This window comes from Trachemys scripta, chromosome 7 (genome assembly GCF_013100865.1).
Source record: "Trachemys scripta elegans isolate TJP31775 chromosome 7, CAS_Tse_1.0, whole genome shotgun sequence".
NCBI lineage: Eukaryota > Metazoa > Chordata > Testudines > Emydidae > Trachemys > Trachemys scripta.
The window spans coordinates 67,144,086-67,156,366 of NC_048304.1; the positions used below are offsets into that span (position 1 = coordinate 67,144,086).

A 12,281-nucleotide genomic window follows, 5' to 3' on the forward strand; every position below is an offset into this window, starting at 1 on the left:
GGCACCGCATTGGGGACCACTGCTCTCGAAGAAATTTGGTCCCTTGTTTTTGTTGCTGAAGACTGACTGTCAGGTAGTGTAGATTAAAAAGAACAAAAGGAGGACACAATCTCTGAGAATATACAAAAGCTTATTGCTTAAAAGCTTCAAAAGGGAGGGGGGGAGGGAACTTCAACCACTCTTCTCCTAATGTCTTGTAATCATTTTCAATGTGTTTTTCTCTACAAACTTGTTTGTTTGTTTTTTCTCTAGGACTCCAATTGCATAACTGCAAATTTACTTAATGTTTGTTGCACTGCAATTTAATCTCTCCTTGAAAAATCCGAATAAGCCCCATTTTCTATATTATTAAGACAAAGATAAAAATACAGACATTCGTCACTACTGGAACTATACACCTCACGGCCATAGGGAAACACACAGGGCCTGAGTCTGGTCTCAGTTAGTGTATGTGTACACTTAAGGTGCAGTTTCCAACTTGAGTAAATATACCCATCCGAGCTCTGAGTTAAAAATAATAGTATTGCTGCAGCAGCCTGAGCTGCTGAACCAGCTAGTCACCTGAGTAGTTGCCTACGGTTTCAGATGGGATAATACTTGGGACAGCTAACCTGTCCATCTTTGCAACTAAGCTTCTGTTTTTAGCATGCTAGCTCAATCAGAGTTAGCACGGTTACGTCTACCCAAGCTGACAACCTTACATCTCTAGTTGCAGTGTAGATGTACCCTTAGTTTCACATTAGTGGAATTTCACAGTCTTCAATGGTATTAGGTCTGATTTACATTGGGATGAGATCAGAATCAGGTTCTGAGTCCACATCCTTTCTCTGAGGCAATGTTAGTAGAACCTTAGTAGGACTATTTACATGACTAAGTATCTGCAGGAGAGCCTCTATAGGTGGTTGGTAATGAATAGAGAAACACATATGAGAGATATCGATACATGATGAGACTTTTGTCCCCTGGAATCTGGATCAGAGGGTAAGAACAATGCACTGCTCTTCGGGGCAAAGATCTTCATATGTGTCTGTACAACACCTAACATAATGGTGCCTCACTACTGGTGGAATATCCATTACTGGTAATTTTAGAATCAAGATTACATGTTTGCCTGAAAGACCTGCTCTAATTCAACCAGGAATAATTTGGGGGAAGTTCTATGGCCTGTTACATAAGAGGTCTGACAAGATGATCACAGTGGTCCATTCTGGCCTTAGAATCTATGGTCCGGAATAATAAGCAAAGAGCAAGAAAATAAAGCAATCCTGACTTAAAACCATGCTGGACAATGAGAAATGATCATCAGTGATAGTTATAGAGCAAAGGAATCAAATAGGGAGTGGTTTTCTGAAAATATCATATGATGACCTAGGTTCCTGCATGTAATCATGATCAATTTCATTTTCATTACAATGTGAATTATGGGCGCATCAAAAACTAATAATTTAAACTACATCTGTAGAGGGTGAGGTGATGCACTGGTTTAGTACTCGATCCCCTGCAGAATGGAATTCAAATCTGCCTTGGGTTATAGAAGAGAAATGAGTTTATCAGATTCAGTCTAGTCCCTGAGGACAGGACCACCACATAGTGCAACATGATTCAGAACAACTCTCTCTTCTCAGGAGAGGTTTTAGTACTTCAGCATTATAACGTTAAGCCAGGATTTCTATGTGAAGGCTGGTTATAGCCACTGCTATGAGTCTTTAATTGTCAAGAGCACTCATTCACTAAATGCAGCCTCCACGGTAAAAAACACCCAACCAAAAAACTAGGCCTAAGCCTTGGCCCTGCAAATGCTGTTTTGTCTTGCTCTGGCAGTGCGAAGGATTTGGAAAGGCTGCTGCTCCTTATACTGGAAATCTCCAGGTGACATGAGGCCATTGTAGTGGTTCTTACATTGCCCCTTCTCGTGAGCCCCCACGATATTCCTATGCCTGGGTAAACCTCAACTACCAGAATTGTCCCTTGGGCAGCTGGATGTATATTTGAGCAGTTTTGGGGCTGCTCTGCTTCATGCTGAGGACTGACCTAGTCCCCCAAGATGGCCCCAGAATCAGAAGGATGGGAAGTAGAGAGTATACCGTGTCATAAAGTCACCTTTGCAGCTCCTTGAATTATGCTGAGCACAGATCAAACCAGCTCGGGCTCTCAGCTTTATCTCTTAGCTTGCATTTATATAACACCTCTCATCCCAAAGAACTTCACAAACTTAAAATAATCTCCAAATATACCTTACAAATGGACCACTGAAACCCCCTCTGGGATGAACATGGCTGGAGTTAAACACAGCAACAGTTGGGGAGAAAGTAAAGGACAATATCTTGCCCCAGTGCATTCTCAGGCGGGTATTAGGCAGAATGTAACAGCTGGCTTTTGGCCAGGCACTGTGGTTTACACCCTTACTCTTACAAGAGAGTCTGATCTCCAGTGACTACAAGGGGCCAGGACCTCAGTTTTATGTCTCTGGACATGGCAACCCTAGCATCCCTGTGCCCCTAACACTGTACTCAGACTGATTTTTAGTACAGACTGGGAGAGTAGAATGACACCTCCTAAATCAACACCACCACTTCCTGCAACACCTTGACTTTTCCCAGCCCTATACAAATTCAGTCCACATCTGCTTAGCTGCTGAAAACTGCAGGAGCACAGCACAAGGTTGTATGGTTGATTAAAAAACCCACACAATGCAGTGATACGGGGGTACTTTGGTGGCAAAGTCCCAAAGAATCTTGAAGAATTAAACCAGTTACTACACAACATACCAATAACACAGCTTCCAATTTCCATTTTCTATCCTGTTGACATCAGTGGAAATGATGTTTAACTAGAGAGATTAGAATGTGGCCTTGTAAACATTTTTTCCATCCCAGAGCAACATTTAATTTCTTAATTTTATAATACTTTTGCCTTCAACCAGCACAGTTCTAAACCATTAATTGTTAGAATGTGAAACATTAAACCTAGTTCTGGCCTTTGCTTTTGTGGACTCTTACAACAAAAGTTTTGACTCCTTAGCAAGCTGATCATTTAATAAGAAGAGGAAATTAATTGCTAATTAATCCACTATTAAGGTGTGATGCTAATGACATATCTATGTGATTATAATGAAATGACTGCATGGGTACAATGTCATCATCAGTTACTTAGAAGCCTGGGTTTATACAGCCCACGTTTCAATAATGGGCATCAAATGCAGGCTCGGGAGCAGAATGATTTATGGGCTGCATTGACTAAACAGTATCCATCTTTTTAATCTCTGGACTGCTAGGTAAAATGATTGGGGTTTATATGGATCTCAAAGGAAGGGCAATGGAGTATAGAAATGGAGAGGCAAAGGGGCCATCATATTTAAAGGAAGGTAAGACATGTTGGGACTGATGGTCTTGTCCTCAGGCTGTCCTAAAATCATATGGGGCTTTCTGCAAATGTGTGACACGGGCATTCTCACCCTCCAAGAGATCCAGCTCAGTATTAACCCTGTTTCTGACACAGGGATCCCTCTAAGGTGGTAGGAAGGGAAACCCTTGTTTTTCCCAATTTAAAAACATGTTGTTTAAAATATTCTAATTGTATTGGTAATGGTTAGCACTTGCAAAGTACTGTACATTTTTAAAAGGCTGTACAAACAGCCTGTCTAATCCTAAATTGATAGAAAATAACCACCCTAATCAAATCACCTACATTAAAATCCAACTTTAATACACATTTTGTCCCTACAGCCATTCAATGAAAATCCACCAAAGCTCTTAGTACTCTTCTTATGAAACTTTATATGGCTCTTTACAAACATGGAGCAGAGACAATATAACACTGACATTTTTGCATTTCAAGCATAGTAAATAAAATTACACTCCTTTTTTTCTTTTTAGGGAGCCTTCCATATCTTTCAGGCATGTAATATATGATGATTATTCCTATTTTCCAGATAAGGAAACAGAAGCATAGATTGGTTAAGGACTACATTTTTAAAAGTTAGTATCACTGTTTTTGGGAGCCCAGCTGCAGCTACTAAGGACCAGTTTATTAAAGGCAGTAGGCATTCGGGGGGGGATTTTCAAAAGTGCCTTGAAATAAATGGGAGTTAGGCAGCTGCATGTTTTGAAAATCCCGATTGTTGTTGTTACTTTTTGTTTGTGTTTTGCTGCTATGGTAATACAAATAATAATTATAATCCAGCAGCCCAAGTAATGGACCAGGTCCCCATTGTGCTAAGGGGACATAAAATAATCCCTGCCCCCAAAGAGCTTACAGTCTACATGCCTAAATACTAGGGTTGCCAGGCGTCTGGTTTTGGACCCAAATGCCCAGTCAAAAAGGGACCCTGGTGGCTCCGGTCCACACTGTCGACCAGGCTGTTAAAAGTCCATTTACCGGTACAGCGGGAGCCTGAGGCTAAGGCAGGCTCCCCACCTGCCCTAGCTCCATGTGGCTTCTGTCAGTTCCCCACAGCGACCCCCGTACCTCCTCCCTCACACAGAATGCGCCACGCCTTTTAGCCTGGGTCCAGCAATCACTCACACCCCCTGTAGTTACTGTTGTTTGTTCCAGTTCCCTTCAAGTATCTTGTGGGGGTGGAGAGACTCCTTCCTTAGCCAGCTGAAGACAAAATGGAGGGATCTCCCACGGGTTTAAATAGACTCTCTCTCGTGGGTGGAGACCCCCTTCCTTCCTCCTATGCAAAGTCCAGCTCCAAGATGGAGTTCTGGAGTCACCTGAGCAAGTCACATGTCCCTGCATGACTCAGTCTTTACAGGCCGAAGCCATTGTCCACATGGTATCTTGCATGTCTCCAGGAAGACTTCTTATGTGGATTGGAGCATTCCAAGATGCATTGTTCTCCAAGTGTTTCCTCATCAGGTACTTAACCTGGCAAATTCCTTCCTAAAGAAGCTGACCAAATGCCTCCCAAAGCTTACTTAGAAACCAAGCAAGCATACAGCCCATATTCTTAACCTCAAGTAGAAAATGATATATATGTACAAATAGGATGAATAGATATAGTAAACCATAACCTTTAGGGAGATATATTACATGGCACAGGCAGCACAAAACATATTCCAGTTATGTCATACATACATTTATAAGCACCCCCTTCCCATAAAGCCTTACGGGGTACACTATCACACCCTCACTCCCCCAACACCCTGCCCCAGCCCTGAGTCCCTTCCTTCACCCAAACCCCTCATCCCTGGCCCTACCCCAGAGCCCACACCCTAGCCCTCTGCCCCAGCCTGGTGAAAGTGAGGGAGGGTAGGGGAGAGGGAGCAACAGAGGGAAAGGGGATGCAGTAGGTATGGGCGGGACCTCAGGGAAGGGGCAGGGCAGGGTTCTATATAATTAGAAAGTTAGCAACCCTACTAAATATCTTTTAAAAATCTGGCCCTCTGGGGCTGAGTACCCCCAGCTGATGCCTATGAAAGCTGCAGGTTGCTGATACAAAGCCCACTGAAGTAAATTGAAATATTTATATTGACTGCATGGGGCTTTGGATCAGGTCTATGCACTGAGCACCTCTGACACTCAGGCCCTGGGTATTCCAAAATGGCACCGAGCAACTGCGGCACCCAAACTCGAGGACCCATTTCAAAATTTAAATTTGCTGCTGGCCACACTTATGCATGGAAATTTTCCCTTTGGAAGTCAATAAGCAACTACACCCCCAGGTGAACCAGAATGGGTGCTTAAGGGGTCCAAAGGTAGTGGGGCTATCTCAATTGGTTCCTGAGTGCCAAGCCCAAGGTCACTCACATGGGGAGAGTGACACCGAATAAGAACCCAGATCTTCTAGGCCAGTGGCTCTCAAACTTTTTTACTGGTGACCCCTTTCACATAGCAAGCCTGAGTGCAACTCCCCTTATAAATTAAAAACACCTTTTAATATATTTAACACCATTAAAAATGCTGGAGGCAAAGCGCAGTTTGGGGTGGAGGTTGACAGCTTCTGACCCCCCCCCATGTAATTACCTCATGACCCCCTGAGGGGTCCCAACCGCGTTTGAGAACCCCTGTTCTAGGCCCTACTCATATGACCAGACCACAAGATGAATTATCCTCCCCTTCTTCTCCTGACCCAGTAGAGCAACATGGAAAAAAGGAGCTTGGCCTTTCCCAGCAAGCACCCTGTGTAATGAGCACCATGGCAATTAATGGAACTACTGCAATGTTTTTTTTCAACAATCAAATAATCTAGTAACTAATGATCGGGCCATCTGGTGTGTGGAGTCTGGAGTCTAGGCTGGTGGCCGAGGTGGGGCCCGATCCTGCACCCCCTGCTCACAGGTATGGCTTACGCTCGTAAGTAAGAGCCTGTAGGAACGGCCCCGTTGGGGGCAAGAGCGGTGTCCGCCTCCAGGCCCATGCAGGGCCAGCAGCTGCCTTGAGCAAATAAGAGCAAGGCTCCAAACAGCACCAAGCCCGGCCGGTTCCCGCACCCCGGTGTGAGTGGCAGCCAGGCACAGCGGGGCTGGTCCTGCAGCGGGGCGCGGCCCCTTTAAGGCGCAGAGCAGCGGAGAGCCCCGCGCTGCGTGTGGCGGTGGGGAGCAGCAGCGGCGCGGTGCGTGTGTCAGCGCGGCTGGCACTGGCATTGTTCCCTGACGTCACTCCGCCAGCCCTGCCGCCGCGGCTGCGGCTGCCGCTGCTCTCAAACTTGTCTTTGTTATTCAGCGCTCTCCGGCTGACACGGCGGCTGTCTGCAAAACGCGGCGCCCGGAGTCGGCCCCGCAGCACCTGGACTGGAGCTTCCTCCACGCACGCTGCTGCTGCACCTCCCCGTTACCGACAGCGCCGGCCTCTAGCAACATTTCGCTCGTTTCCCCCCGCGGGGGCCCTTCGGATCTCCCTGCCAGTGGTACATTGCAATAGCACCCAGATCTGCGCCCCTGTATGTCTCCCCACATTTCCCTAGCTATAGAGGTGACCTGCTGGCGGGGATTTATTATTTACACAGCTGCATATGGCTGGTGCTTTGCAGGCGCGTCAGGAGACAGTCCCTGATCGAAGGGGCTCGCTCTATGCAATAAGGAGCTCTCCACGCCTTCTGGTTGGTCTGTTACAAACACGGTCAGAGGGGCAAGGGGAGGCAGAAAGCACACTGGGCTGGGATTCGGAGATCAGGGGAAAGCACTAAGACCCTTTAGTGGGGTAGATTTGGGAGAGGGACGTGGGAAAAGCACTAAGGAGGTGGGGAGGTTACTTTAGATTGAGGAACAGGAAAAAAATCACTAAGGGACTGATCAAAAGCCCCCCGAAGTTAATGGCCAGGCTTCCACTGACTTCAATAATGGATCAGGTCCTCAGAGCATTAAAGTGTTAATGAAAAGCAGGAATAACACGAGGTTAAAGGGATTTGGGGGGGGGGCTACATTTTTTGAGGTAATAATAGCAATAAGAACATGATGAGGTTAAATTCTGGTTTGATGAGGGATTTATGTATTAGGAAGCAGGCTGGAAAAGAGAAGGTAGCAGTTAAGGGTATGACCCCTCCCCTACTAATCAACTCTGAATTCCTACTCGCCCTTCTCCTTACAGACGGAACACCCACGTAAATAAGCGAGCACCATTAAAATGGGTCAGGGAAACAACTGCAGTCGTTAGTCGGCATAAGTGCAAAAGTGTTCCTACCGTAAATAGTGCAATGTGAATACAGTTGCAGTTTGACTGATAAAAACATAGTCCCTCCCCCTTCTAGTAACTCGACATCCTTTAAATACTAGATCTCTTTCTCCTCCTCCAACATCAAAATAAATCCGAGCCGATGAAGAGCTCTATAGCACTGTTTAAATTGCTTATCTTAATTGCATAATCTAACAAACCCCGTTGGAACCGGAATGAATATATTAGGCTTATTAACAACTCATCATAAAATATTGATTGTCCTGGAAGTGTTTTATCAGGGGAAAGAGAAGTCGGGGGAGTTGTTTTTAGAGGATTGGTGCTGGTAATAACAAGAAATTGTCCTTGTCTTTTCTTATTGGAAATCACGCTGGATTTGTTCTTAAAAAAAAAAAAAAAACTCACCCTCTATTATTTTTGTTATTCGATTGAACCGCCTAGCAGTAAGGTCTGAGAGCTCATCTTAAAGCCCCGAGATTTGCAGTGACATGGTCAAAAAGTGTGTGGGGCGGGGAGGATAGCTCTTTGAATTGATAGCAAAGAACACGATCAAACTTTCAGGGACAATTGGACACCCGCATCCGGAGTGGTTGGTATTAAAATAAAAAACAGCCCCTCCTCTTTTTTTTTTCTGTTTTCCCCTCCCTCTTCCCTAAGCCGTCCTTCTTTGGGGAAGCTTGTGCGTGTAGTGATACCGCCACTCCTCTTCGGTCTGGAGATTGTGTTGGCTTGGGGCTGCTACTGGCAGTCAGAAAGCTCTCTTAAGGAACGATTCTATTCTCTTGCTAGTCCTAGAAAAGCTTCTCTCCTTCCCCACCAGAACAGAGAGCCTTTTTTCCGTGGGGCTAGAAGGGTAATCCAGCGCTCCTCTCCATCGGTTCCTTTATCCCTTCCTTCCTGAATCATTAGGGCTGCTCGCCTTGCAAATAAAACCCCACAGAACTAATATAACGTGAAACGCATCAAAAAGGCAAAAGAGCTTGACCCTTGCAACCAGCCATTCAGTAGTCTCTGTCTCCCCCCCCCACCCCGTCTTCCCCCAAACCCCGGCAAAGATCCCCTTTGAGGAGAACTGGGGCAGCATCGCACGCTTTTAATTACATAAATTCCAGAGTGGGAATATCAAAATATCAAAAATATTAGCAATATCAAAATCCAGAGGGGAGGATAGTCCCATGCGTTCACTCTGGGATGGTTTGCACTGCACGCCATTCACTAGGATTAAGAGGAAGTTTGTGGGGGTTTTTTTAAATCCTGTAAAACAATATTTGCATTTTTAACTTTAACTTTATGTGATGCGGGGAGGGAAGAGAGGGGGCGAGAATAGAGAGCGAGGGACAGAACATCCCTACAGGAGGCAGCTCCCTTTCAGATAGGAATCTGGGACAGATTTTGCCAACAGCCACAAAGCATGGCCCTTTGGTAATAGAATAGCCAATGTAATTTGACACTTCAACTTGCTGTGCTCTCTGCTAGTTGATTCACTTACTCACCCACTAACATTGAGCTCCTTTTCACTGTCTGTATGGGGGGGGGGAGCAGGAGAGAGAAACCGCTTTTAAATGAAAAATATTTTTAAAAGCACCTGAACAGAGCTGCCAATCAGTTGGGGAAAGAGGATTTTTGCCTGCCTGCTTTCTTATTATATTTCTTACTGCAAGCCTGCTGTGCAATCTAGGTAAGTTTCGTGTCTATTTCAGTCTTATGTTCACACCTCCCTGTGTTTGTGACTGGGCAAGGATTGTATCTTGAATGAGGCGAAACAATGGAGTAACCAAGCTAAGGAAATATATATGTGTATATATATATATAGAGAGAGAGAGAGAACATTTGTTTTTTGCGAGACAAGAAAATGTGTGAAGATTTCTTAAAGGGACAGGTTGTATCTGTGTGTCTGGAAAAGGAGAGGAGAAGGGGGAATGAGACAGAAAAAGAAAACAGGAGATCCAGCGGAAAAGGAAATTCCTTGCCTTTTGGTGATTGTAGCGAATAGAGATTAAGGAGCCAGAGTGTTCTATATTATGGATATGGGGCTCAGATCACTCCCTCACCCCCTTTGAGCTGGGGAGGGAAGGGGGCAGTGTTGGGGAAATAGGTGTCTTGACTGTAAAAGGAGGAATCCTTGAAAATTATAGCGGGGGTGGTGGTGGTGGTGGTGTCGTGTTGTAGATTTAAGTTTTAAAAGCTGAAACAATGAGGCGAATTAGGCATGCCTGAGAGAAAGAGAGCGAGCGATCTTGTGCCATAAAAACAAAGGAGGTTTTAAAATATTCCGGATAGCTTCTGTTTTCTGGCCAGTTTACCTTTCCTGACTGCTCCGGTTGTGCACCGATAGGCTCGTAATCAATCGAGCTGGCACTGAAGAATCTTTGGGGGTAAGGGGTGGGAAGAGGAAGGTTGCAATAGCAAAGTATTTTTCCGGGGCGGGGGGCGCGTGTGTGGCGGGGGGATTGGGCATGTTTTCCGAGCTTTGGGAAGCTTGCCTGAGTGTAAATTCCTTGTGTCTGGGTTTTGAAAGCCAGTTGGGACTGGGGCCTCTCTCAATCACAAGGCAGGAGTAGTCTCTCTCTCTCCTGTGTACATCTGTCCAGGAAGCTGGGGGGGGGGGGGGGAGGGGAGAGGGGCCGATTGAAAGAACCCAGCTCCTGCTTTCTTGCCATTGTGAAAGGAAAAAGGAGGGAATCGTTTTCACGGGAGACTGGCTGAGCTAGCTGCAGTAAAAGGGAGAATGGCAGCCAGTTAAAAGACACTTAAGGAATGTAAACATAAAAATAGGAGCCATCTAGTCATGTTGTATTCCTTGCTCTAATAATCTGGAATGGGGTTCTCTAGGCTGATTTTGTAATGGGGGAGGGGTGGAGAGGTAAAAGGAGGAATGGGGAAGTTGTTACTATACCCATTTTTTTACTCTGCAAACTTTTGTTTTACACGTGTATAGTTTAATTTCAATCCTACTTTGGAGTCTGTGATGGGGAGCATTAGACTAGTTCTTGTGTTAAGTTCCTTCTGCTGTTGCAGACCTCATTCTTATGCTTAATAAAACTGACATGTATAATGGTGAAAACATAACAAATTGCTCTGATTGTGGGTCTCACTAACTGGTCCAGGCAGCTGGACTGAGAATTAGAAACTACCACATATAGGTAATTTATTGAAACTGAAGCTAACTTAAGTAATAGCCCTGCATTACTGTTTGATTGTGCACAGTGTATATTTTTTTGCCTCAGTTAATAATCTGCAAACGGCTTAATGGCTCTGTAGCACAGAGGAATTGGTTTTCTCCATTTACTTCAGCAGGCCTGAGTGAAACTGGTATTCTGACTGCTTTTTTCAATGCATTGACATGAGGGAGGAGGATTTAACTTGGCAGCCTGAACAAATGCTCTATCAAAGGTTTCCTAAGAGACAGTAAGAGAGTCGGTGGGAGATGAATGACCTGGGGTAGTTTTAGGGTGCTACCTATGCAAGCTTTCTTTTAAATATGAAATGGCCATTTAGAACCCTGAATAGAACTGTGTGCATCAGAAAGGTGACAGGCTTATAAAATTTAAAAGGGCAAAAGCCCATTAATGCTTTGGCAAAGCTTTGGCTCTGGGCTTTGGTTGAGTAGTTCCAACTGCCTTGAAGTGCCAGAGCTTTTAAAGAATCTTTAGCAACAGCTTCTCTATAGTGGCAATATGGAACTTGGCCTTGTAAATTGGAAGGTTAATGATGCAGTCTCCTCCTCTCCAGACAGGAGAATGGGGGGTGGGTATAGGATATGGATACAAGGGTAAAAAAAAAAAAAAAGCCCCACGATAAATGATTAGGCAGGGCTGTTGCTAATGAAAGACTATTCCAGCTTTAATACTTGTACAATCATTTTGCACTGTGGCAAAAGTTCTAACCCAAAATTAATATACAGTCAACTGAGAAAAAGTTTGTCAAAGAGGTTCAGCAAAATTATACACTTAGAACTACTGACAGTTTTTGGGAGAATTAGGATTAATCTAGCAGACACAGAGTTGGTCTCTGCCTCAAACTTGCACCCCCTTCTTTTGATCGAGGGAAGTTTACTATGGCATCAATCTTCTCTTGGCGGGGCCTGATTCAGGTTTATGAATGCCAGAAGACTTGCGCTGACCTTTTTCTGTTCAACTCGAGGATGTTGAAACACCAGCCATCAAACAAAAGACACATTGAAAGCAAGATCTGCAATAGAGCACGTGTGACTTTGAGGCTGGTTGAGTGCATTTGGTGACACTGTTTTCTTCTGAGTTCGGGTGGGAGTTGGGGGGGGGGGAGAAAAGGCCATTTATTAAAATGAGATTTTGGAAAAAATGACTTAAAATAATCTAAACACCCCTAATTAGAGGACACAATTTTGCTTTTTTTAAAATAATCACCTTTTTAGTTTCTTCAAAATTCTGAGGCTAAGGAAAGAGACTGCAATGTTTTCTTCCTGAGTGCAATAATGATATGAATTTTGAAGTATCTATCCTGTTTATTTTTTTTTAAAGAAAAATTGTTTTAAAGAACATGAGAACTGAAGTTCTAGAATTGTCTTTAGGATGTAAAAAGAAGAAAAAAATAAAAAATTGCTCAGGATTTAATTGCCAGATCTGTGGTTTTGCCCTATATCAAAAGTAGTTCTTGTCTACTCTGTAGGCTAAGCTTAAAGGAGA

General features: G+C 44.4%; 1 protein-coding gene across 10 annotated transcripts in view; it reads left to right on the forward strand.

The window, feature by feature from the left end:
• Window positions 1-8,829: 8,829 nt before the first annotated feature.
• The window catches only part of ZMIZ1 (zinc finger MIZ-type containing 1), a 491,983-nt gene continuing 488,531 nt past the window's right edge, over window positions 8,830-12,281 (forward strand). For 2 of the 10 annotated variants that reach the window (XM_034775967.1, XM_034775969.1), the window contains exon 1: window positions 8,840-9,295. The gene's annotated coding sequence lies outside the window, so the exon portion shown is untranslated. Of the gene's footprint in view, window positions 9,296-9,799; window positions 9,993-12,281 lie in introns of those variants that run through there. The other 8 variants (XM_034775975.1, XM_034775983.1, XM_034775977.1 and 5 more) reach the window with 7 other exon arrangements.